Source organism: Lissotriton helveticus, chromosome 9 (genome assembly GCF_964261635.1).
Source record: "Lissotriton helveticus chromosome 9, aLisHel1.1, whole genome shotgun sequence".
Classification (NCBI taxonomy): domain Eukaryota; kingdom Metazoa; phylum Chordata; class Amphibia; order Caudata; family Salamandridae; genus Lissotriton; species Lissotriton helveticus.
Genome location: NC_136070.1, coordinates 535,387,632 through 535,395,171, shown reverse-complemented (window position 1 = coordinate 535,395,171; position 7,540 = coordinate 535,387,632).

Genomic DNA, 7,540 nt, shown 5'->3' with positions numbered 1-7,540 from the left:
AAAGCACGTATCGAAATTGCCATTACTGGGGACTCTTGGGTGGGCCATTATTCTAGCCTGTATAGTACCCCAAGGGATGAGCAGGTCTCCCCATTGCCATTATTAATGTCTAACAAGGGGGAAATGAGAGCGAATGGCTTGGAATTAAAAATTACCCTAAAAGAAGTCACTGAGAGCCTCAATGCAACAAGGGGCGGTAAAGCCCCAGGCCCAGACGGCATACCTCCTGACCTGTTTAAAAATAATCCTGATTTATGGGCTCCATTATTAGTGCAATTATTTAATGCATCCCTTAAGACGAACTTCCCTTCATCGTGGTTTATGTCGGTTATTGTTCCAATTTTTAAAAAAGGGGACAGACAAAACCCTACCTGTTATCGCCCCATCTCCCTATTGGATAGTACTGTAAAGATATTAGGGAGAGTAATACTAGGCAGGCTGCAAGAATGGTCGGACGACAATTCTGTAATTAGCGACCTACAATACGGGTTCCAAAAGGGACTGGGGACAGTAGACCAGGGCCTAAATTTATTTATCCTACAACAGAAATATACCAAGGCAAGACGTGAACCCATTTACTTTACTTTCGTTGACCTAACGTCAGCGTTTGACTGTGTTTCACACAGCAAATTATGGGATATTATGGAATCTCTTGGTATAGAAGGAAACATAATGACCCTACTTAAGGATTTGTATTCTGGCGCCATCGCAACAGTACGATATGGTAAAAAAAGGAGAGCGCACCAGATCCTTTGACATTGGGCGCGGGGTGCGCCAGGGCTGCGTTCTAGCACCTTTTCTCTTCCTGGTATATATCAATGGTATAGAGAATGCGCTACTGGGAACCACCTGCGATATGCCTAGGGTTGCCAAAAGACTGATCCCTGCGTTACTTTACGCGGATGATGCGGTCCTAATGGCACGCACCCCGATGGCTCTGCAATGTCTTGTAACCTCATTTAATACATTTATGGCCAATCTGGACTTGAAAATCAACTGTTCCAAGACATTCTCAATGAACTGTGGGCCAGGTGCTAGTAGAAGCAGGAGGCGGATGTTTATAAATGCAAGTCCTATAGACTACACTGCCACCTTTCCTTACCTCGGTATTTTATTTCACGAAGATGGGATCTGGACAGAGGCCATAAAAGCAAGGAAAGGATTATTCTGTAAATCTATTACTGCCCTGAAATTTTTTGCCAAAAAGATGGGGAAAAAAACGACAGTAGAACTTTTAAAAATTTACAATGCTACCTGTGTTCTATTGCAGTCTATGGGGCGGGACTATGGGGGTATGAAAAAGTCATATCTATACAAGTGGCCGAAAATAAATTCCTGAGACACATCTTAGCTGTACCTGAGAGTGCCTCTAGTTATCTTTGTCACACGGAATTGGGCCAATGTTATATAGAAGACTTAATTAAGACTCAACCAGTATTGCAGTGGCATAGGGCCTGGAATAGTGGTGGATGTGTACTGAACCGTGCTATTTTAACTGATGGATTAAGCTTAGATTATGTTGGGAGGATAAAATGGTTCACATACATAAGGGAATTCCTGGAAAAAATTGGCTGTATGAGCTATTACGACGATCCCCTGTCCATGTGTAATATTACGAGAAAAGCTTTAAAAATTAAATGTATGACACACTTGGAAGAATGTAGAACTACAGTGGAACATAAGAAGAAAACTGTTTTAGCCCATCTACCTTTATTAATTCAAGGGAAAATCCACCCATACTTGACCCTCTCCTTGACAGAATTTTCACGGTTCACTCTGACCCGATTTAGGTTAGGCATCCTTTTCAGGGCCCTAAGCTTCCCTGTAATGAATTGTTGGTCCCGTAACCTTATTAAATGTTCATGTGATGACCAATCGGAACAGTCTGACATCCATATCTTCTTTTTCTGTAAATACTATACTTTACCCAGGGAAAGATTGATTATCCCAATCCTAAGGGAAATGGGGGTGAGACGCTGTAGGGAAGCCTTTTTTGAACTCCAGAAATTAGATGTTATTTTTAATGTCGCCTGTATTTCGGAATTCCTTAGCAATGTTTTTAGATTACGCAAATCAATTTGTACTTGAACTTAAATTTAATTAATGTTTTACTAGAATACGTCTTTTCCTTTAACTTATGTATTGATCTTGACAAATGTATTATTATGAATTGCTTTTGATATGTACTTTTATGGTTATCAATTTATTAACCGAATAAAGTTAAATTGAATTGAATTGAATTATAGCCCTACCTATTACCCTCCCCTTCCCCTAACTTTCCCTATCGCCACCTTGTCCTTCCGGCCTAGCACAAAGCACCCTGGGGGAAGACTGGTCCGCGATCCTCACTTCCCCCGGGGGTCAGCATTCTGATGGTCTTGTGCGTGAGTTTTGCAACGACTCGCCATCATTCCCTGCTTGCAGCGGCGCAAAGCATTGATTAATCTGCCTGGTAAGTGTGAAGAAACGAGAAACCTGAAATCAAGTTTTAGACTACACCTGCGCTGAAATAATTAATAAAACACGCTTTACAGCAAGGAGTGTGTACACTGCTAAGTGCAACACTGCGTGTGCTATACAAATTAGGTTACCTAGGAACTGTAAAGGACTGTATTAATAAGATGTGTGCTAGTGCTTTCATGCAAAAAAAAATAACTAATCATGTGATAATAACATTTTTTAAACTAGATCTGTTGTTTGTGATTAGTTTTCCATTAGGATTCCAATAAAATGAATGTTTTTAAATGATCAAATGGTACTTTTTAGTGGTTTAGAATATTACACTTACTTTGCCTATAACCACATTATTCGCTGTTTAATGTTACTTTTCTTGTCACACAGACTGCGTAAAGCAGCATAAAGTGCTTCAACACCTCGTCAGGGGTAATAAACGCTATAAATCCAATTACAATAACATAGTTTGCAGTACATCTGCCACGGAATTTAGTCAACCATGCTACATAATCTGGGGAAACCCTGCTGAATAATTTCAGTGGCCCTGTCTCTACTTCTGCCAGTTAAATCCAACATCTGCTGCTTAGTTTACAGAGTTCATCTGGTGGTGGCCCGGCCGGAGAAGTGGTCCTTAAGGGGGCGTTGCCAGGACCTGACGGAGGGCCCAGCATAGGCTGGGGGGGTGCCTGCAGTATAATAAAATGGCGCCAGAGGAGAAGGAGGGACCTATGTTCCTAGCTCAAGCATATCAAACGGTTACTAAAAGAAAATTGGCACAGGTGGTGCTGCATAGTGGCAGTGCCTTTGCAAAGGTTAACTGATCACCTTTCAGTTGCTGATTGCTGTATTCAGGTGTCTGCTAGTACTAAGCTGGTGACAGTTTTGCCCAGACAGTATTACTGTGTTTTGAAATTCCAAAATAGGGAAAGAATACAAAGAATGTGCCTCCTCGTGCCACATAATTTGCGTCTCCTTGAGGCATAATTTGGTCAATCCTGATACATTGCCACATAATCACAGTGACTTTGCTCTTTAGCATTTTTTTTTTGCAGTTTTAATATTGTATTGTAATTGCATTTATATAGCGCTTACTACCCCTGACGAGGCGTCGAAGCGCTTTTTCGGCGGGTAGCACGCTTTACATGAGCACCAGTTACGTTACACAAGGAAACATTCTTTTTCTTTGGTAGGCATGGGGAGATTATGTGATTTGCTGCGAATCACGGGATGTTGAGCCGACGCCGAGGCTCGAACCTTGTCCCCCAGCTTTGCCCTTGCATACTGTTCGGGAAACTTGATCCTGTTTCTCTCAAGAACCTTGGTCCTCGCGGCTGCAATAGACATTGGTGGCCACAAGGTGGCGCTGCCTGTCCCTTTGGTCAGCATTACACCTGGAGGTGTGTTTTGCCGCTTTAGGGAGTGCACAATAACATCAGAGGTGACAAATTCACACGAGTCGTTTACTGCTTGGAATACACGGCTGGGGGTAGTTTGAGGTTGGCAATCTGCAGGGTTTACCACGGTGTGCCCCTGTAAACATTTAAAACAACAATGAAGTGTCAACTTTTGGCCGAAGGCTCATGGTCTCCGCCACTTGTGAGAGGCAGGGAAGACCCACAGCAGAGGGGATCGGTCAGCCTCAGGGCAGATGGGACAGTGATGATTGAAGCGCCTTGAGAATATATTCAATGTTACCATGATGGCATAAATCTACCCCTGTCGTTGCAAGTGGCTGGCAATGATGCTGTTATTATTTAAAACACTTTCAAAACTATCTCAAATGTGGTTCATTGTTCTTATGTAGTTATTTTAATTTTCGAAGCATTAAATATAATTTATGTGCCCTTTTTTTATTTCGATGTCTTGAATGCAGTTTACGTATTTGTTTATTTTTTAATTTCGATGTATTAAATGCAATTTATTGACAAATGGTTCACAGTTACAAATAGTATATGGGCGCTTGAAGTCTCCAGGTTGCCAAAAGTGCAGTACTTATATAACCCAGTAATGTAGTTCTTCACTTGGTTGAATTTACGTGAGCCATGACTACAACTCCCAAAATGCGCCTGTTCTTATGGGGATCAGAGAATAGACATCCCGGCCATGCCCTGCCTGTAATTTTGAGGACACTTTATTAATACTGTCATCAATGTGGAGCAAATCCTAGCACAATAGGTTTGCATGACACTGTGTTGGCAAATGTGTGACTGGCAGCAATATATGACATACATTGTGGAAACCGTGGGCATTCAGGTAGTGGTAGAAATACTTGGGGGACCCGTTTAGAACCTGTACTCTTCTTCCTTCCTGCAAAAATAGAATATATCCCCAAATAGTACCTTTGCTCCTCTTCCCCCCTTAGATTTAATTCCAGAACTGCAATATGCCTCTATGCAAGTTTGACCATATTACATACTTTTGCAGAAGTGCAGGGCAAATTTGCTATGATATTTACACCAACTGACTAGTAAAAATCACAAAATAGAAGCCAAATTACCTTTGCAAAAAATGCGATAGCTACTGCGAATGTGTGTGAATATAGGGGCAACATTCCATTACACTATTTCAAACGGTTCTTATTCGGTGCTGATGGTTGCCAAGGGTGCTCAATTTGAAGGACCCTGACTTATTTTCGACATCAAACTTTGATCCAGAGCAAGAGGAAGAATAGAGAAAATGGAGAAGGAGGTAGAGAAAGATAAGAAAACACAGACAAAGAAAAAACAGGAAAGAAAAAGAACCCACAGAAGTGAGCTAAAGAGACAGAGGAAGAGTAGGGTGGCTGAATAAAGGCGTGAGGTGGAATCAAGACTAGGCAGCCTTAGTACTCAGCGATGGGCACCTGAGAAAATCTTTAAGCCCCTGCCCTAACTGGTTGTTTAAGCACTACACACAACTCAAGACATCTTGAAGTTTAAGGAGAAACATGGGAGATTTTGAATAAAATCCTTACTGGGTATATTAATTGGAAAAGCTATCCCTGCAAGAGGCATGGAGATTTGTGGTACAACTTCTTGTGAGGATCTCATAAAGGATTAGACAAGTTTTTCTGGCAACCAACTATGTGGAAAAATAAGGAAGGCTAATCAGCTAAAGCGATTGCAAAAAAGATCACAAGGAGGATATCGTTTTGCAAGAAGTTGTAACCTTCATTTAAAAAAAGGGTGGAAGAAGAAGGTCCATTGAAGTGAGGATGCAGAAAACATTTGTTTGTGAAGGATGAATTGGCTGACATTTTTGGTTTGCTTTATAGAGATACCAGGTTGATTCCACCCACATGTTTCAGTGATTTTAATAACATTGGCACATGAAGGGCATCAGGGCATGTCTAAGACGAAAGAGAGGTTGAGAGATCCATATTGGTGGCCTGGGATGGATCGCAGTGTAGAAAAAGAAGTGAGGAATTATATGCAGTGTTCCGTTAGTGTTAAGATTATGAATCCTCGTGTCCAACCCATGGTGATTAGTGAGTTACCTGAAGCTCCTTGAAGTAAAATGTAAATGTAAATTGATACTTGTATAGTGCACTACTCACCCGCAAGGGTCTCAAGGCGCTTGTACGAATACCTCTGTGGAACGCATCCTGGCTTTCCCTGTGAGGTGTCCACTCCTGGACACCCCCAAGGTGGAGGCCAGGCATCCTTAGCGTTGTGGGGGCCGTTGTGGAGATTAAGCAAGCTATTGCCCAGAGTTGCAGAGTGGGACTCCATGATTGGAATACGCACCGAGGTGAGAATTATCAGGTCCGTGGAATTTTGAGCCCAAGACCCGCCGAGGCGGGGAATTGAACCCTGGTCCCGGGCTAGACCTCTGCATCAGGGTCTGCCGCTCTAACCATTGAGCCACACTTCTCCAAGTAACAATGCTTTTGACATTGTAGGCCCTGTTAATAGTGGGTGGGAGTAGGCAAATGTACATAGTGGTGAGTTTTATATATGTACTCCAGATGGCCTGAAGATTTGTTGTATGTGAGTGGGGTTGGAACTAAGCATATTAGCACATGTTCAGGGGAGGTTTGTCCAACATGATTTTGTCTGATAATGGAGTGCAACTCGTTTCCAGGGAGATGGAAGAGTTTCTTAAAATGAATACATAAAAAATGTGCTTTATATCACCGTGAACCAATGGCATGGTAGGACAGTTTAACATGGTAATAAAATCGACTATTTAGTTGGCTAAATAGAGTGGGGAAAGCTGGAAAGAAGAAGTGGCAAGATGGGTGGATGTTTACAGGTCGACTCCACACTCTGTCACCGAGAAGTCAGTGTTTTAATTGCTTAGAGGAAGGAAGGCTAATAATTTCGCATTTATGGGTGAATGAGAAATGTGCTGAAATGAGTGATACCAACATGGAAGGGAGAAATTGTTCAGGCAAATCATGGTTTGATGGTAAGAAAGCTGTTAAAAGAACAGTGAGAGACGTTGGTGATTGGGTTAGGTTTAAGAGAGCTACAACCAGTAACCAGGGCCCATATTACAGACAGGGCACACTTTCCATGATGAGCCACGGCGCACCTTAAAGCAGGTGCACTGGCTGCAAACAGGGAAAGTGCACCCTATCAGGAAGAATGTGCTACCCTTGGGGCAGCCATGAACTTGTGCTGCCTCCAGGGCAGTGCATTCAAGAGGAAGAGTGAGATCCCATTATAGGTAGGTGAAGTAGGTGACTGCACCCATTAGCAAGGGGATGTCTGGGGGGCTGCTTTGGATCCCCCTTTCGAGGGTTGCATTCAGAAGGTGCACCGAAAGTGCATTACCTTTTTGTGGTGCACTTCCAGTGTGCCTTCTAAAGGCATGTTTGCCTCTGCGCCCAAGTAGGTAATACAGTGCAAGCATAGAGGTAAAGTGATTCCTTCATTTGCATGGGGCAACGTCACATACAGCTGGTGCTGTATGTGCGCCTGGGCTACATGAATTACAAAAGTCTCTGCAGAGCCTACTTATGTAATACCAAAGCGCCCTGGGGTTGCATAAAGCGGGCACAAATGCCTGTTGCATCCCCGGGGTGCTTGTCTAATATGGCCCCAGGAGCCAACATTTTCAGATCCTATTGAGGTGACAAAATTGTTCAGAAATGCGATAAGAA